We start from the raw sequence: 20,617 nt of genomic DNA on the forward strand, positions 1-20,617 counted from the left end.
CTTCATTAGTCTTTAGCTTTTCTATCTCATTACCCATACTGTCCACTTTCATTGAAAGCGTAGTTAGGGTGTTAAGTATTTTTTCTAGAGTATCTTTTTCTATTATTTCAGTCTGTGTAGCTTTGTCTTGATATGTAATCTGCAATAACATTTTTGTTAGTACTGATCATTTCAATTGTAAATGTGAAATTTAATATATTCAAAACTAGTCTCCGAATCTCTTTTGTTGTAACTGAATTTTGTATTTTCTTTGTTAACCACCAGCGTACCTGTGTATTATCTGTTCGTACAATAAATTTGTTATATACAATATATGGCTCAAATGCTAACAAACATTTATATAATGAACATAATTCTTTCCTATTTATCTCCCATTTTATTTCTGTCTCATTGAACGTACCTGAGTAGTATCTACAATGGTGTTCTATTTTTTCTGCTTCATATCGATATTTAAGTACTCCTCCATAACTATATTCACTAGCATCTGCTTCTACTATATATATATATAAATTTTCTATTTTCATCTGGAAATTGTAATTTTGGTAATTCTTTACAAAGTAATTTTATTTTTTGAACTTGTTTTTTATCTTCTTCATTATAGTTATATTCTACATCCTTTTTTAATTTTTTCTGTAGTGGTTTTAAAGTTTCTGCTATTTTTGGAATATATTCTCTTACTTGGTTTACTAATCCTAAAAATGATTGTAATTTCTTTTTTGTATCTAATTCTTCTTTTGAATTTATTATTTTTTGTACTATATGTTGTTGCATTTTTACTCCACTTTTATCTATTTGTATTCCTAAAAATTCTATCTGATTTTTCATAATTTCAGCTTTCTTTTCGCTTAGACTTATTCCCGATTTTACTATTATATCTGTAAACTGTTCTAATAATTTTAAATGTTCTTCTTTGGTTTTTGTATATAATAATATATCATCTATGTATACTATACAATTAGATAATTATTTAAAATAATTATCCATAAAATGTTGATATCTACCTGGTGCATTTTTATATCCAAATGGTAATACGTTTCATTCATAAAATACTTGTGGTACCGTAAATGCGGTTAATTCTTTAGATTCTTCTTCTAGCTTTAGGTGGTAAAATCCTGATTTACAATCGAATTTGCTAAAATAATTATATCCTTGTATTTGTCTTATTTTTAATATCTTATTTGGTATTGGATAATTATATGTTATAGTTTTTGCATTTAAATTTCTATAGTCAATAACCATCCTACTTTTTCCTCTTTTTTGTTCACTATGTTTATTTACTATAAATGCTGGACTATTATGTTTATTATTACTTTTTTGTATATATTGTTTTTCTAATAATTCATCTATGTGCATTTTAAATTCTTTTAAATCGTCAAAATTATATGTTAATGGTTTTTGGATTATTATGCTATTTTTATCTATTAATTCAATTTTTATAGTAGTTTTATGTTTTTCCCATCCTTTTAATGGATCTTCACTATATAATTGTTCTAATTTTTTCTTAATTATTTCTATTTTATTTATTGAAAATATAGTTATTTCTGTTTTATTTATCGAAAATACTACTAGTTCTATTGTATCTTCAGTGTTTTTTATATTTTCTAACTTTTGTGTAATTTTTTCACTTCCTTTTATCCAATCAGTTTTCTTTCTTATTTTATTATTAACTCTTTTTGCTCTTACTTTCTGTTTACATGGTGTTGTAAACCACCAGTCTGTTTTGGTTATTATATGTGGGTATAATTTATCTAAGAATGACATTCCTAAAAGTATATCTTTTGATGTTAATTCATAATTATAAATTTCTTCTATTGTTAATATCTTATCCCATACTTGTATTTTTACATTCCTAGCTTTATAAGTAATTAAGCTTCCTTCATTATTAAATCCTTTAACTATTATTGGTGTTTTTAATTTATCCCATTTACTTTCTGGTAAGCAATTATACCTACATAAATTAGCTTCTGCTCCTGTATCTATCATAGGCGTATAATATCTACTGTAATATCCTTCTACTACTATCTTCATTAATACATATATCTTTATTTCATATTAAGGCTCTTTTTAAGAATAACTTTTCTTTGTTATATGTTAAGGTTAATTGTGTATGTTCTATATTATATGGTTTTACTTGTTCTAACCATTTTATTCCTAATATTATATCTGTTTTTTGCATTTCTTCCTTTACTTCGAATTCTATTTTTATTTTTCTAACTCCTATTATTATTTCTTTTTCTGCTATATTTTTATTATTTATTAAACTTTTTGATAGATCTGGGCACATATCATTATCAGTCTTTATTTCTTCATTTTTTACTAGATATTTTGCTATATAATTTTCTTCTTGTCCTGTATTCAAAAGTATTAGATATTCTTTTTCATTTATTTTTCCTGTTATGTAATATTGGTTTAAATTACTTATTGAATTTGTTTCATAACTTGTTCTTTTTGATGAGCTTGATGATTCTGGTTTTTCATTAGCTATTCTTTTCGTTGTACTTACTTTATCATTTACTATTTCTAAATTTTCTTCTGTATCTATGTCTCTATAGCTATAATCATTATAATCTATTGTTTTTACAATTTGTTCGAATGGACTTTCTATTCGTATTTTGTTAATCTTATTTTTTCCTGTTATTTTATGTTTTGTTGTTAATACATATAAATTTTTACATCTTGCTGTAAATATTTTACTTCCTGGGGTTAATTCTATTCCTGATATTTTCCAATATAATACGAGTGATTTATCTATATTTCTATCTGTTACTGCTACTGAATAATTTGCACTTATTATAAATTTAAATTTTTGATATATTAGATTTCCTTTTACGACAATTATTATGCTTTTTTCTATAGGTTTTATAATTCTATCATCTGCTAAGTATAATTCTATTGGTGTATCTATTCCTTCTCTAAAACATGCTTTTATTAATATCTCTGTACCTCTAAGGTGTACATATTTTATTGGATCTCCTTTACTTTTTATATCATTTATCTCTTTATTAATTATTCTTTTTGTTACTAGTGGTATACTAGCTTTGCCTTTTGCATATCTGCAGTCTATTACATGTTCTTTTTGGCATACTACATAATATTCATCCTTTTTCCTAGTAAAAATATTTTTTATTGTTGGTATTTTAAATATTTTCTCTACACTTAAATCTAATTCTTTTCCTTTTATTTCATCAAATATGTTACTATCAAATATTATTTTTTGTTCCGTTCCTTCATCATTTAAATATTCTTCCTTTGTTATTATTTTTATATCTTCTTCAGTCATTTAATAAATCTATTAATAAATCTATTTCATTATCTGTTTCGTTTTCTGAAATTTCATAAATACTATCCTCACTTTCTAATTCATAATCTATATAATCTATCTGCATATATTCTGTATTGTCTATTTTTATTTCTGATATTTGTTTATTTTTTGGATTTTTAGGTAATTTACAATCTCTAGCTAAATGTCCTAACTTTCCACAATTATAACAAGTACATTCTTTTATAGATTTCTTCTTTCTATATGGTATTTTATATTTATAATTTTTTACATAATATCTTTTTCTTGGTTTCTTATGTTTATACTTTGATTTTTTATATTTCTTATATTTCTTATGTCTTTTTCTTTTCTTATAATATCTTTCTTCACATCCAAATTGGGGTGCTATTTTATTTTTGCAACATGCTAAATTTCTTATTAATGTTTTTTCCATTTTTAATTCTTCTCTATATTTTTCACATAAGTTTCTATACCATTGTTGTAAAAATTTTATTCTTGCTCCTAACGTATCTACTATTTTTGCTTCTTCCCAACTTTTTATTATTTTCGAACTAAATGGCTCGGGTAATTTATTAAAATATAATTTTCTTATTTCTTTACTTTCTTCTATACTATATGCTCCTTTATAATAATATTCTTTAAATGCGCAAGTATATTCATCTATATAACACATATTACATATTGCTAATTTTAACATTAAATTCCTATTTGTATCTTTTTCTTCATCTTGTTCTTCTTCTATTGTTGTCGTACTACCAAATTCATCTTTTATAGCTGTTTCATATTTTTTTAATAGTTCTATAGGTGTTAGTTTAGTTGTTGTTGATGATGTTCCTTCTATAGGTTTATTAGTTCTTAATACTTTTTTGCTATTTTCAGTTAAATTTGAAAACCATAGTTTTACTGAGCCTATTAGTGTTTTTTCTATATATTCTGGTGCATCTGTTATAATTATATTATTATCTAATAATTATTTTGTCATATATCCTATCCATAATTGTATTGTTTTTTCTGTATCGATTACACAGTCTAGGTCTAAAAAGTTATAACTTTTATTAATTATTTGTTTTGGTATCCATTTATCATATTCATTATATTTTTTAAACTTATCCTTATAATATATAGGTTTTCTTATTTCTGTTGTTTTAGGTATTATATTTTTATCTTCTTTTTTATCAAGAGTATTTATTTCTGTGTGGGTACTTTCTGAGTTTTCCTCATTAATTTCTTTTTGTTTTTCATTGATTTCTAATTTTTTTGTATTTGTTAATATCTCTGTATATGTTTCACTATCTTTTTGAATCATAATTATCTGTCTCTGTTTCTTCAACATCTATATTATTTATTTCTAAGTCTTTGTTTTTTATTTCCAATTTTTCCTTAAATTGATTTATCTCGTTCAGTAATTTTTGTTCTCTATCTTTTTCTTCTTTTTCTTTTTGCCTTTGTTCATACAGCTCTTTTAACATTTGTAATTCTTTTTCTAATTCAGCAATCCTACTATTTTTAGTTTCTTCTATTTTTCGTATTTCTTCCGTAGTTTGTTGTTTTATTTTTTCTATTTCCTTTTTCCTATCTATCTCTTCATTTTCTTTTTCTATTCTTACCATTGTTGTCAATTTATCTTCTAATTTTAATTCTTCTTTTTCTAACATTAGATATAAATGTTCACCTATTTTCTTATATCTTCTTCTAGATTAGAAAATACTATTTTTATTTTTGATCCTTCGTGGTTTTCATATATTTTTTCATCTATTATAAATTCTTCTTTATTCATTTTATTGTGAATAGTTCATGTTGATATATATATATTCTAAACTATCTATTTGTGATTCTAATTTTGATATTTCATCTTTTTGTGTATCTATTGAATTTTTACTAACTCCGGTAAATATATTATAATGTAGTCTTTTTATTCTTATTTTTAATTCTTTACGTTTTTTAGAAATAATTTGTTTTAATTCTTTGTATTGTTGTACTTTATTCATTTTAAATTATATTTATAATATCTTGGCGGATATCTAAATCTAATTTTATCATAATTAGGTAGTATGTGTTTCATTCTTCTAGATTTTAAATGGATTATTAATTTTGATTCAATACTAGATACTGATGTAATTAAGTAGGCTAATCTTTGTGGGTTTTCTTTTGTTTTATTTAGACTTATATATTCTAAATAATTACTAATTAAAGATTCTTTGATTTTTCTAAAAGCTTCTCTATTTTTAAATGGTCTTCGCATAACTAATTTAATAATTTATAGGTAAATTCTAATAACTCTAACATAAATTCTAATAACTCTAAATCTAATAACTCTAATTCTAACAATAACTCTAACATATATCTCACTTCCGTAGTTTTTGAATTATTGGGCTCTGATACCAATTGTAGGGGGGTGCGGATATCTGACGTATGAAATAGATTCACTAGAAAAAAATCATGTGGGTTTAAAAATTGATATCTACTGCTTATGAAATTATATTGAATATGTTTTTTTTATCGTATTGAAATTTAGAATTCATATCTATATATTTTAAGAAGATTAAAAAAATGTACAGGTTTGTTTACTTCTTTGGTTGCTTTGCATTTTTCTTGTTTTTATTTGTTAAAAATTTTATTAAAAGAATTACCTAAGAAATATATTTTTCTCCTTGAAATTTTTTATATAAACACACTTGCATATATAATTAATTGATATTTACGTTCTTGATGCTAAATACTTTACCATTATTGATAGGCATATTAATGGAATAAGAGCATATAAATGGCAAATTAAGAAGGATGTTGATCAAGCTGAGGTGCAGTTGACGACTACAGAGGAAGAGATAGGAGAAGACTAGGTTGCTTTGCACTCAAACAAGATGGTGTTTCAAAAAATTTTAAATTGTGACTATTTTTAAAAGAGTAAAATGTAGTTATACGTTATTTGACAATTGCTTCATAGTCTCAAAAATGAATTTGTAGCTATATTAGGTAATTTTTCTTGCAGAAGTTTTTTTTTAATTTGTTGTAATTAAATTGTTGACTTTTCTTTTAATTTTAGCTACATTATAGAAGTTTTTGTTATTAATAATATTTGTAAAATTATTTTTCAATTTGTAGCAATGAATTTTTAGCTATATATAATTATAAAAATATGACTATATATATTCACTTTTTGTAGCAAATTAAAAAGCAACTATTATTTATGTATTTCGTAGAAGAATGAAGCTACGGATAAAATGTTTGTGGCAAATACTTTATTTATAGCTATGAATTTTCTAACACGTAGCTAAATATAAGAATTGTTATTATAAGACTAAAACATAAACTAGCCACAAATTTTGAAATTTATAGTAAAGTTTCTTGCCACAATAAAATATATTATGGCTATAAAATAAAAAAAATTGCTACAGGTTCTATTTGACGTGGAAGAAAGTAAAATTGTTTTCTATAAGTATATATTTTGTAGCAAGATTTTGTTTACCATCACAGTTACAACACAACTTTTTCGTAGTTGTAAGTATTTGTCCTTAGCCACAAAACATGAAAAATCTGTAGCTACTTTTTAGTTACCCCACTTCTTGCTACGAATGCTACTGAAAAATAAATTATGGCTAAAGTGTTTAGCTGTGTAACTTTTCATATTTAGTTATGATATGTTGTGTAGCTATATATGCATTTGTTGTGTAGCTATATGTGGCTTTTGCTTAATTTTTTTAATTCAGTGCTTATTTATCCTCGCGGATTGTTATGTGGCGAAAGCCCCAACTTTACATGCATTCTGATTTTTTGAACAAATTGCTAATATGACTGTTATTTTCCACACTACGGGTACGTAGAATCTGTATCACAGAACAACAACTTCAACTTGAGTTCAAGTATGAACAAGAACACAATGAAGTATTAAACACCCTCAACACAAGATCAATAAAGACCTTTCCAAGAGGTGTATTTATTTTTCAGAAAATAAAGATGAAACAGAAATGATTAAGGCTAAGTCGTCCGAATTCACGGACTTTTCTTAAGGAATAATTCCCCTCACTGTACCCAAGGTTATGGAATCTTACTCCCAGAATAAAATGGCCTTCAATACGACTATAGCGGTACCTCAAATAGGCGAATTCTTAGAACACACTCACGGTTTGAATGATCACACTTAAAGTATTTTTAAGACAAGAACAATGTTTTGTAATATGAAAATTTCTATGTTTTTTTTTTCTAACCTGTAGATGAAAACCAGGTTATTTATAGCCAAATGATGCCTCTTTAGAAAGAAGGCAATGGTTCACTCCAAAGGTTGCACTTTTGCGGTAAATTTATGTCTGTTCATCAAAGATTCCATCCTTTCATGAACAGTCATATCTTTCCATAAATCAGTGTATCTTTTGCTGAATGGTTGCATCTGTTTATTCAACCAGTGCATTAGTTCAATTAAATAACCAAAACCAGTGCACCAATTCTAAAGCAATGCAATATTTCCGAAGCAGTGCAACTATTCTGCATCACTGTTCACGTAAAACAACAGTAGCATCGCATCATTGTTACTGCATCTAAATGGAGGATTAAAACTCAAAAATATTTCCTCATTTTTCATCATTGTTCAGATTTTGTCAAATAAAATTTGTCCAAAAAGAAAGATCTCATCGATCGATCATTTGACAAATCCAAATCCAAATCCGAATCCGAGCTGAGCGAGCGATGACGATGGCGCGAGGCATCTCTATTTCCTTGCCTTAATTACCATGTGGAGTAAGTGTTTCTCATTATAAACACTCTCAAGTTCTCTTCTTCCACCAATGCGGGAGAAAGAGTAAACTTGCCAAAATTGAGTACACTTTCCATTTTTTGGTGTTAACTCAATTTTTCTCTTCCACTTGATTTCTCCATTTTCTATTCAACACACTTTCATTACTATGAACCAAACAATCCCCCACATGAATAGGGAATGGCTATTTTTCGTAAAATTCTTACAAACAAGTATGTGATCATCAAGCAAAGACTGATTGCATCTGGATAAGTGGGTTTCCCTTTGAACTTTCCGTAGTAAGCATGCATCGGATGCACTCGGTCAATCGGTAGCTTTGATATATTTGAATCGTCGAGCTTTAATGTACACCTAGACAACATATGTCACATAACCAGCTTTTTACCGTTTATGGTTCTTACGGTTTTGTTCTTTTCAGCCATGAACACGTCTCAATTTTCATGAGAGCTTAGAGAATAAGCCTTTACTAACATTCTCTTTGAAGCGGCTTCCACTTTGCCCACACATAGGTGATTTCTAAATGTCCAATCCTATAGATTAAACTATTTTGTCAAATCTTCCAAATTTAGATAATTATTAAAAGACTTTTCACCTTAAGTCTTATCCTTGTTTACTATACATCGTCTACATCATGAGAATGGGTTGGGTAATTGACAATGTTGAACCTGTCAGACACAACTTTGTTTGATCTTCTTGAACCTAGCTCTTGGGATCTCCAGTCTACTAGGTAGAGTTACCGCCATGCTGACTCGTCCTAGGCCTTAAACCCATTTTCTTGGATGTCCTTTCTACTCCTTCTCTAGATAGACCTTTTGTAAGTGGATTCGACAAATTATCCTTTGACTTTACATAGTATATAGTGATAATTCCACTAGAGAGAATTTCTCTTACGGTATTATATCTTCGTCTTATATGATGAGATTTACCGTTATACATCATGCTCCTTGCCCTACCTATTGCCGCTTGGTTATCACAGTGTATACATTTTGGTGCCACTGTCTTGGGCCAATACAGAATATCTTCCAAGAAATTCCAAAGTCAGTCTGTTTCTTCACCGACTTTATCTAAAGCGATAAATTTAGATTCCATTGTAGAGCGAGCGATACAGGTATGTTTGGATGATTTCCAAGAAACTGCTCCTCCACCAATAGTAAATACATATCCACTTGTGGATTTTACTTCGTTTGATCCGGTGATCCAATTTGCATCATTATATCCTTCAAGTACCGCAGGATATTTATTATAATGCAAAGCATAGTTTTGAGTGTATTTAAGATACCCCAAAACTCTTTTCATGCCATCCAGTGAGTTTTGTTGGGATTATTCGAGTACCGACTCAATTTACTAATAGCGCATGCTATGTCTGGTCGTGTACGCTTCATTATATACATTAAACATCCCAATACTCTTGCGTACTCCAATTGCGAGTCACTTTCACCTTCATTCTTTCAAAGTGTAAAGCTCGCATCCAATGGAGTCTTGGCAATACCGAATTCCATATACTTGAACTTGTCAAGTACCTTTTTGATATAATGAGACTGTGAAAATGCCAACCCTTGTAGAGTTCGATTGATTCTTATACCTAAGATCACATTTGCAACTCTAAGGTCCTTCATATCAAACTTGCTCTTGAGCATTCATTTTGTTGCATTTATGTCAGAAATATCTCTATTGATGATCAACATATCATCCATATATAAACATAAAATGACTTGGTGATTAGGAGTGTCTTTAATATAAACACATTTATCACATTCATTTATTTTGAATCCGTTTGCCAACATGGTTTGGTCAAACTTTGCATGACATTGTTTAGGTGCTTGCTTTAGTCCATACAATGACTTAATAAGTCTACACACCTTGTTTTCCTTTCCTGGAACCACAAAACCCTCAGGTTGTTCCATGTATATTTCTTCCTCCAAATCTCCATTTAGAAATGCGATTTTCACATCTATTTGATGGATTTGAAGATCATATACCTCCGCCAAGGCAATTAACATCCGAATCGATGTTATTCTTGTTACTGGCGAATATGTATCAAAGTAATCAAGGCCTTCCTTCTGTTTGAAGCCTTTTACTACAAGTCTTGCCTTGTATTTGTCAATAGTACCATCCGCCTTCATTTTCATTTTGAAGATCCATTTAGAACCTAAAGGTTTATTTTTGGGAGGAAGGTCAACCAATTCCTATGCATGGTTGCTTAAGATTGAATCAATCTCACTATTGACTGCCTCTTTCCAAAAGGATGAGTCTGACGACCATATCGTTTCTTTAAATATTTGAGGTTCATTTTCTAAGAGAAATGTTACAAAATCTGACCCAAACAAAGTTGACGTTCTTTGACGTGTACTACGTCTTGGATTTTCTTCATTATGTACATTCTTACTTGGTTCATCTCGAGGTCGTTTAGATCTTCCACTAGACTGTTCATGTCTAATTTTATACGGGTAAATATTTTCAAAGAATTCAGCGTTATCTGATTCAATTATCGTATTTTCATTTATATCCGGATGTTCAGATTTATGAACCAAAAATTGACATGCTTTACTGCTTTTAGCATATCCTATGAACACGCAGTCCACCGTTTTAGGCCCTATCTTAACCCTTTTAGGTATAGAAACTTGAACCTTCGCTAGATACCCCCATACTTTGAAATATTTCAAGTTAGCTTTCCTTCCTTTCCATTTTCCGTAAGGAATTGATTGTGTCTTACTATAGGGAACTCTGTTGAGTATACAATTGACCGTAAGGATAGCCTTCTCCCATAAGTTTTGCGATAAACCAAAACTTATAAGTAAGGCATTCATCATTTCCTTCAAAGTTAGGTTTTTTCTTTCCATAATTCCATTAGATTGGGGTGAATACGGAGCCATAGTTTGATGGATTATTCCATTCTCTACACATATTTGCACAAAGGGAGATTCATATTCTCCACCCCTATCACTTCTTATCATTTTGATCTTTTTGTCTAACTGATTTTCAACTTCAGTTTTATATTGCCTAAATGCATCTATTTCTTCATCCTTACTATTTAGCAAGTAGACATAATAATATCTAGTGCAATCGTCAATAAAAGTTATGAAATACTTTTTTCCACCACGAGATGGTGTTGGGTTCATATCACAAATGTCAGTGTGTATTAAGTCTAAGGGATTGGAATTCCTTTCAACGGACCTATAAGGATGCTTTGCATACTTCGATTCCATACACATTTGACACTTTGATTTATTGCACTCTAAGTTTGGCTAAATTTCTAAGTTAATCAGTTTTTGTAACGTTTTGTAATTAACATGGCCTAAACGCTCATACCATAAATCATAAGATTCAAGAAAATAAGATGAATTCAAACTTTTATTCATTTCAACAGTCATTACATTCATATTATAAAGGCCCTCCGTGAGATAGCCTTTTCCTACATACATTTCTCCTTTGCTAACTACAATTTTTTCAGAAACGGTTACACATTTGAATTCGTTCTTATCTAGGAGTGAAATAGAAATTAAGTTCCTATGTAACTCCGGAACATATAGCACATTGTTCAGTGTCAAGACCTTCCCGGAAGTCATCTTTAAGCAAATTTTTCCTGTTTCCTCCACCTTAGCAGTAGCGGAATTGGCCATGTAGAGCATTTCTTCTACTTGAGCCAGAGAAAATGACGAGAACAACTCTTTGTTTGCGCAAACATGGTGTGTTGCACCAGAATCCATCCACCATTCGCGTGGATTCTCCACCAAGTTGTATTCCGTGAACATAGCATACAAATCATAATATTCTTTGTTGGACTCAATTATATTCGCTTGGTCATTTTTCTTGCCTTTCTTCGGGGCTCGAAAATCTGTGGACTTGTGGCCAATTTTACCACAATTGAAGCATTTTCCCTTAAACTTTTTCTTGGGTTGATTGCTTTCATGTTCAACTTTCTTTCTTTTCTTCGAGTTATTTTAGCCATCTTCTTCAATATGTGCTTCATTCATTGTAGAATTTCCCTTTGACCTTCTTTCGGTAGCTTTATTGTCCTCTTCAATATGAAGTCGGACAATAAGATCTTCAACAGTCATCTCCTTGCGTTTATGCTTTAAGTAGTTTTTTAAGTGTTTCCACAAAGGTGGTAGCTTCTCAACTATCGCTGCTACTTGGAAAGCATCATTCATAATTAAACCTGCAAAACAATTTATGTGAGTATTAAGAACATTTTTAATTTGTTCAACTACGGTATTTTTCAAAAATATACCTTCTGCTAAGAGATCATGTATGATGACTTGCAACTCTTGTACTTGAGAGACAACAGATTTGCTATCAATCATTTTGAAGTCCAGGAACCGTGCAACAAAGAATTTCTTAATTTCCGCATCCTCCGTTTTATATTTCCGTTCAAGTACCCCCCACAGTTCCTTTGATGTCTTGGTTCCACTATAGACATTATAGAGATCGTCTTGGAGACCACTCAGAATATAGTTCCTGCAAAGAAAATCCAAATATTTCCAAGCTTCTACAATAACGAAGCGGTCTTTGTCCGAGGTTCGCTCGGGCACCTCAGGAGCGTCTTCGCTAGTGAACCGTTGTAGACATAAAGTGGTGAGGTAAAAGAACATCTTTTATTGCCACCGCTTGAAGTCTATGTCAGAAAATTTTTTGGGCTTCTCCGTTGGTGCCATTGTTGGCGGAGTATTTATGCGACTTGATGTGGCAATATTATTTGCCTCCACAGACATTGTCGCATCCATCATTTGACTTTCAATTGTCATTTTTTCCTGTCACCACAAGACAAAAAACTTAGTATTTTTTAGAATACTATTTATAAAGTTAAATAACTTTAAACTCTTCTTCTTGTTTCTAGTTAACGATGAAGTTTTTATTACTTCGAATCGTCAACCGAGTAAACCTTAACTCGTGATGAAGATTTTATATTTTCTAATCACTAGTTAAATTCAAGCAGAGTAGAAAGCCTAAGTTTTAATCTCCAAAAACAAGCAATACAGATTCTGTAAGAGATTATTCCTTAGGATTGTTATTTTCTACAATACGGGTACGTAGAATCTGTATCACAGAACAACAAATTCAACTTGAGTTCAAGTATGAACAAGAACACAATGAAGTATTAAACACCCTCAACACAAGATCAATAAAGACCTTTCCAAGAGTTGTATTTATTTTTTAGAAAATAAAGATGAAACAGAAATGATTACGGCTAAGTCATCCGAATTCACGGACTTTTCTTAAGGAATAATTCCCCTCACTATATCCGAGGTTATGGAATCTTCCTCCCAGGATAAAATGGTCTTCAATCCGACTATAGCGGTACCTCAAATAGGTGGATTCTTCGAACACACTCACGGTTTGAATGATCACACTTAGAGTATTTTTAAGACAAGAAGAATGTTTTGTAATCTAAAAATTTCTATGTTTTTTTTTCTAACCTGTGGATGAAAACCAGGTTATTTATAGCCAAATGATGCCTCTTTAGAAAGGAGGCAATGGTTCACTCCAAAGATTGCACCTTTGCTGTAAATTCATGTCTATTTATCAAAGATTACATCCTTTCATGAACAGTTATATCTTTCTATGAATCAGTGTGTCTTTTGCTGAATGGTTGCATATGTTTATTCAACCAGTGCATTAGTTCAATTAAATAACAGAAACCAGTGCACTAGTTCTACTGTTCTGCATCACTGTTCACGCGTCACTGTTCACGTAAAACAGTAGCATCGTGTCACTGTTACTGCATGTAAATGGAGGATTAAAACTCAGAAATATTTCCTGTGTTTTTCATCATTGTTCAGATTTTGTTAAATAAAATTTTTCCAAAAAGAAAGATGTCATTAATCGATCATTTTCCAAATCCATCCAAATCCGAAGCCGAGCTGAGCGAGCGACGACGACGGCGTGAGGCATCTCTATTTCCTTGCCTTACTTACCATGTGGAGTAAGCGTTTCTCATTATAAACACTCTCAAGTTCTCTTCTTCCACCCATGTGGGAGAAACAGTAAACTTGCCAAAATTGACACTTTCCATTTTTTGGTGTTAACTCAATTTTTCTCTTCCACTTGATTTCTCCATTTTCCATTCAACACACTTTCATTACTATCAACCCAACAATGACAACTATTGGTATATGTTCATGCATTGAGATTTGGATTATTATGATACTACATGTTGGCGACCGATATGTTTTCTTGCTTAGATTTAATCTGTGATTTGTAGTCTGTGCGATTGATGATTGACGACGGTATGCTCATGATTCCCGGCAGTTCGCACTAATTTATTAGGTTTAATGAGTGATTATTTTCTTCCCATTTCATGTGTTGCGATTTTTTCATCGATGGGAACAATGTTTGTGTTTTGGCTAAATATGGGTTATGATTCTACTTTCTTGTGTATGACAGCTTTTTATGTTTAACTATGGCAAATTGAGATTTTAGTTTGATATGGACAGCTTTGCTATTTAATTATTTGTGGCAGATTTATTGTATTTTCACACTAATTGTGAGGATTATTTGACAGATTTTTGAAAGGTTTGATTTGAAATTGTGTGACAACTTCAGTATTTGATTATTTTTGGGTAAATTTCAACTGTCTGTGTGCCTTTGTTTATTTATCTATCCTCTTTTATATATATACTAGTCAAGTATACGTGTTTTGTATGTGTGTCACGTTAATTAATAACAAAGATATGAAATGTAATTAAAATAGTGTAAAATTATACTTCATAAACGTAATATCAAATTACTTTCATATAAATAAATAGCAAAGTCTTTGACTATATGAACATTTTCATATCGTGTATATACATGAGCATTTTTTTTAATCAATTAACTCAAAAGTTGAACTGTTAAGGACCTAAATCAATTATGATTTGGTTATCAATTAACATGTTTAGAAATCAAATCGATAATACATAAAATCGAACTATAAGTCTTTTTATTTATAATTCAAAATAGAAAAAAATTCACGAAAAATTTATATGTAGTTAAAATAGAAAATAAAAAAGCAAAAAAAATAAAGACTCCAAAATTAAATGAAGCTCAAAGTGTTTTTTTTTTTCTTTTTAATCCAATATATATTCTATTACCTTAAAACTTGTGGAAAAAAACCAAGAAAGAAAATCACCATTCTCGTAATTTAAACCTTAATTTTTAAACAAGATAAATATTTAAAATTAATGCAAGAATAAAAATAATTAAAAATAACTATATTTAAAATGAATAATTATGATGATCCATGTTTACATACACTTAATATTTATGTTTAAAAAGTATTACATACCAAAAATATATATTTACTTTTCGTAAGCAATAAATATAAAATATTTAGTACACTTAAGTCCTAAACATTAGTGTCATAATTAAATATTTATTTTTAAATGCTAAGAATGTGTTCTACACGTAAACGTCTCAAGTTAATCAATAAAAATATATATAAAAAATAAAATTATTAGAAGTGCTAATTAACTTTAAAATAAATAAATCCGTTGGAAGGCTCTAACTTTGACTTATATACGAAAGAAGAACGAAAAAACAGATAGCAAAACAGAGATATGCCCCAGGTTTGAACTACTACTTTGAATGAAAAAACATGTTTGTATGCAAAGCATCATCTATTAGAGAAAGTTATTTAAATTGCTAATCGAAACTAAAATTACCTCTTAAAAGAGTGTTTGGTCATATTTTATATGTGCGATAACCATTAGAGTCTGTATCAAAAAAATTATTAAAGTATATTAATAAACGTAATGATGATATGTTAAATCTCATGATTTATTCACAAATTAAAATAGTTGCATAAGCAAAAACAAAAATTTAAAAGGAAATTCATATAACAAAGAAGGCTGGAAAACCCTAAAGAATTCATGAAGAAAATTTTAAATAATCATCAATCAAAATCAAAATAAAAATAAGAAGAATAAGAAGTAAAGCAGAAGTAGAAGAATTGCACATATTTTTCTAGTAAAATTTAATCAAATAACTATTTAATAGAATTGTAGACATTCTTTTTATAAATAAGGTAAAATTCTTATTGATTTAGAAATTTTAAATATTATGATTTCATAGCTTAGTAGAATATATTTTTTTCTTTCCATGCATATGTTTTTTAAAATATATATATATTTTGATTCTTAAAGTTCTTCCCTCAAAAAGTTTGAGTAGGAATTTTTTCCTCTTCATGCGTTTATTTAACTCTCAATTTGATTCTTATTTTTTTTTTCTTTTTATGAATAGTTTCTTTCCATGCGTATATTTTTTTAAGACAAATATATTTTGATTAATTTGAGTAGGAATCTTTTTCTTTTCCATGAGTTTTTTTTTTAACTATCAATTTGGTTCTTAATTTTTTTTTCTTTTTATGAACAATTTTTTTTTCTAAAAATTTGCATATGATTCCTAATAAAAAATTTGGCACATTAAATTAATTTCTTCTAGGTATGAGAATCCTTTTATTTTTCCTGTATCGTAAATACTTGAATAATAATTTAATAATAATTATTTAAAAAAAAGAAAAGTGAAAAGACAATTTTATTTATTGCAAGGTGTTTTAATGAAGGGCAAAAAATTTAAATCACTTTTCTAAGATTTTTCACACTTTTAATAAAGAAGAATTGTTATAAACTGATAAAGAATAAAGAAGACGTGTAGAGAAAGAATAGATAGTAATTCTTATTTCTCTTGATAGATAAATTACAATGAAGCAAAACCCCTTTATTTATAGGGAAAAACTGACATTGGGGTTTATAACTTTTTCATAAATAAACATACATAATATATGGTAAAGTAGATATTCACTATATATGGTAAAGTCGACATTCACTATATATGGTACATTTATAGCACTCCCCCTTGAATGTCTAATTGATAGATAATGTGCCTCGTTAAACCCTTGCTAAAAAAAATAGTGGAAAAAAATCTAATGAAGAAAAAAGAGTACACATCTCTAACAATACGCATATAGGCTGCCTCATTAAAAACCTTACAAGAAAAATTCAATGGGACAAAACCTTAAAAGGATAAAAGAATTCAATGCGTATTTGCTCCCCCTAATAAGAACATCCTTGAACCTTTGCAACTCAATCTTATGCACCATCTTCTTGAAAGTTGCAATTTGAGGAGACTTGGTGAATAAATCAACCACATTGTCACTTGAACGAATCTATTGCAATTTAATATCACCATTCTTTTGTAGCTCATATATTCAAAAAAGCCTCGATAAAGTGTGCTTCGTTCTATTTCCTTTTATGAATCCTTCCTTAAGATGTGCTATGTATGATACATTATCTCTATATAAAACTGTGGGTACATTATCATATTTCAAACCATATTTTTCTCGAATGAGATATATCATGGACCTCAATCATACACATTCTCAGCTAGATTCATGAATAGCTATTACCTCATAATGGTTCAATGAAATGGCTTGATACACTGCTTTGTATATCTCTAAGATATGACAGTGTCCCCACATGTGAACACATTGCATGCTTGAGACAGAGATTTATGCGGGTCAAATGCTGGTCAAATAAGTACCCAATATCAGCATGACCAATAAGGTCAGGACTACAATCTTTAGAATAAAATAAACTCATGTATTTTATCCCATTTTGATGTCTCCTAGTAGAAGCAAAAATATGTCTTGCTTAACAAATTGACTGAAAAGGTTATATCAGGCCTTGTAGTATTTGCAAGATACACTAGTGCACCACTTGTACTAGGATATGACAATCTATTACTTTTGAAAACTCTCCCAGAGTTCCAATAATTTTCAAGCTATAAGCTTATACAATATAAGGATTCTAAATAAGTTTCCCAGAAACTTTTATATGCTTCAAACATTTTGAATCATTAGAAAGTGTTCATTTAAATTTTTTCATGTGACAATATTCAACATTTCATATGTGACATCTTCAAGTGTTTGAATTGCAAATTAAATAAGTTTTACACTTACCAAGATGCATCTTTTCATGTCAGTTGATAAATGTTTCCACGTCATGCTTAAATAAACGTAGAATCAGGATCATCGTAAGCTCTCACAGTATTGAGCAAATATTGAATCAAATATATTGATGATATCTCATTTCTTATCGGTTCACGATGTGACATAACATTTTGAGATCTCATCACTTCATTATTTTTAGGTACTTGAACCTCTCATAAGGTTTCATAAAGTGTTATGTCATAGGCTCTTTAAGAGCATATTGCCGTCTTATTATGATTATTTTCTCCTTATCGTTTTAGAGGATTATTTCATTTAGAACCGATTAGTCTACCATACTTCTACGCAAGCATAGATTTTGTCCTTTAGGGACACAAAATATGAGCACGTGCAGCTTAAGCATGAGATGCTTTTGACATTTGACTTGATTTATCTTTTGAATGAGGATCTCATGATAATTCCTAACATATTTCATAGTTGCTTATCATTTCCCCTTATGTTAGGAAAACTAACATACATCTCAATTTACTTTAGAGAATTCATCTTTGTGCATCATAGTATATTCATTAATCGTATACCGCACATTAACTATTAGATGGAATAGTTAGTTCTTGACCTTGAACCAATTGAAAGGGAAGAAATAATCATAATTTATTGGTCTAATGCATACAAGTGCTATTGTATACAACATATTATATTTCAGACCAACACATGAAGTTTTGTTCTTATTAGCAATGATTTAGCTATTTATCGAGGGCATTCAATACCAAACCATCATCATCAAGATGAATTGTCTTGATTGCACAATCTGAAAGTTATGTTCTTAACTCAATTTTATTGAGCAAACAACTTTATGAATGACAAAATGCAGGTTGACAATAAACATACAAGTGATCATCTTATATCGATGCATCTTAATAGATCACATAACTGGTGAACGGGCCCATATTCACCTTTTATACTTTTTCAGATTGTAAGGTATCCAATCTCAAAATTAGTTGGTCCGACCAACTTATTACGAGAACAAGCAACATTAAAAGTAATGAAGAATTTTCTAATTCTTCAATATATGTTCAATACTCAGTATGCATATTTTTGGGATGTCACAATTGTTTATGTCAATTTATGAACTTTTAATCTAGTAAACTCTAAGTTTACCATGATAAGTTTTTTTTGCTTTAGTAAATTTCAGATTTACTATTACATGAATAAATTTTAGATTTACTACTTCAGAAGTAGATTTTCAAATAACTATTCTCAGTTATTCTGCCTCATTCAGAGGTGAGTTGTGACACTATTGCAATCAAGTGCACATTTGCATTAATAAGCTTCTCATTCCCCCAGAAATAGAATATAATCGCGTCTTAAGCCTATCAAATTATGATAGCTTATAACCTCTTTCATGATATTGCTACTTCAGGAGCACATTGAGGCATGCATATATTTCAAAGTATATCATATGTTGCTACCACATTTACTTCAAGAATGGAGCATATTCAATGAGACATGTTTCATGACTTTTCATGAAATACACTTTATTTTGCCTTAGCCATTATGATATCATCAATATGGTGCATTTAGATTCAAACTCAACGTCTTACCCATATAAAGGCGTCTTAGGCATAAATCAATGGGGCTTAAACCCAACATATTATCATCACTTTGATAATATTGTTCTTGAGCAATAAATTTAAATCATAAATAGTTCCAAACCAATTATTTTTCCTCAAATCCTACAATAATTATATTATCAGTAGAAAAAAAAATAAGTAACACAAGGAATTACTAACCTTGAAATCCTTTAGATTTATAATCTCACCTTGTTTGGTAGAGTCTCGTGCTGATAATGTGATATAAAATAATAAAGAATAAAGAACAAGAGTAGAGAGAAAAGAGAGAGTAATTGTTATTTCTCTTGATGTATGAATTATAATGAAGCAAAACCCCTTCATTTATAGGGGAAAACTGACCTTGAGGTTTGTAACTTTTTCATACATAGACATACGCAATATATGGTAAAGTAGGTATTCACGATATATGATAAAGTAGACATTCACTATATATGGTACATTTATAACACACATATATATATATATATATATTCCATAATTATTATACTTTAGCCCTTAATAGATTTCTTACCCATTTTACTTAAGAAAAATAGTTTTATTAACTAATCTTTTGAATATTTTCTTCTCCTTTACCTCTTTAGAGTTACTTGATTAATTATATTTTCTCTCCTTAATTGATCTTATGGAGAGGTTAAAGGGAAGGATTTTTATTGACTGATTTCAAAATATTCTCCCTTTTTTTATTTTTATTTTTATAACCTCTCATAATTCTTTTAACCATATAAACAAAGCATTTCCTTCATTCATGTGCAACTTTTCAATTCCTGCTCACTCTATACAAAAGAAAAGAAAAACTTTTCAATTCCTACTCTCTATTAAAAAAAAAAAAACAAAGAAAAAATTTTCAATTCCTACTCTCAATTCAAAATAAAGAAAAACACTTAGGGATCATTTAGTGTTCAAAATAAAGAAAAACACTTAGGGATCATTTAGCGTGAGGTATAAGGGACAAATAGTCTCGGAATAAAATGAAGGACTATTTTATCCATGGTTAGTGTGAGGTATTAGTTAGTCTCGAATAATTTATCCCACTATTT

Source organism: Capsicum annuum, chromosome 1 (assembly GCF_002878395.1).
Source record: "Capsicum annuum cultivar UCD-10X-F1 chromosome 1, UCD10Xv1.1, whole genome shotgun sequence".
NCBI classification, from domain to species: domain Eukaryota; kingdom Viridiplantae; phylum Streptophyta; class Magnoliopsida; order Solanales; family Solanaceae; genus Capsicum; species Capsicum annuum.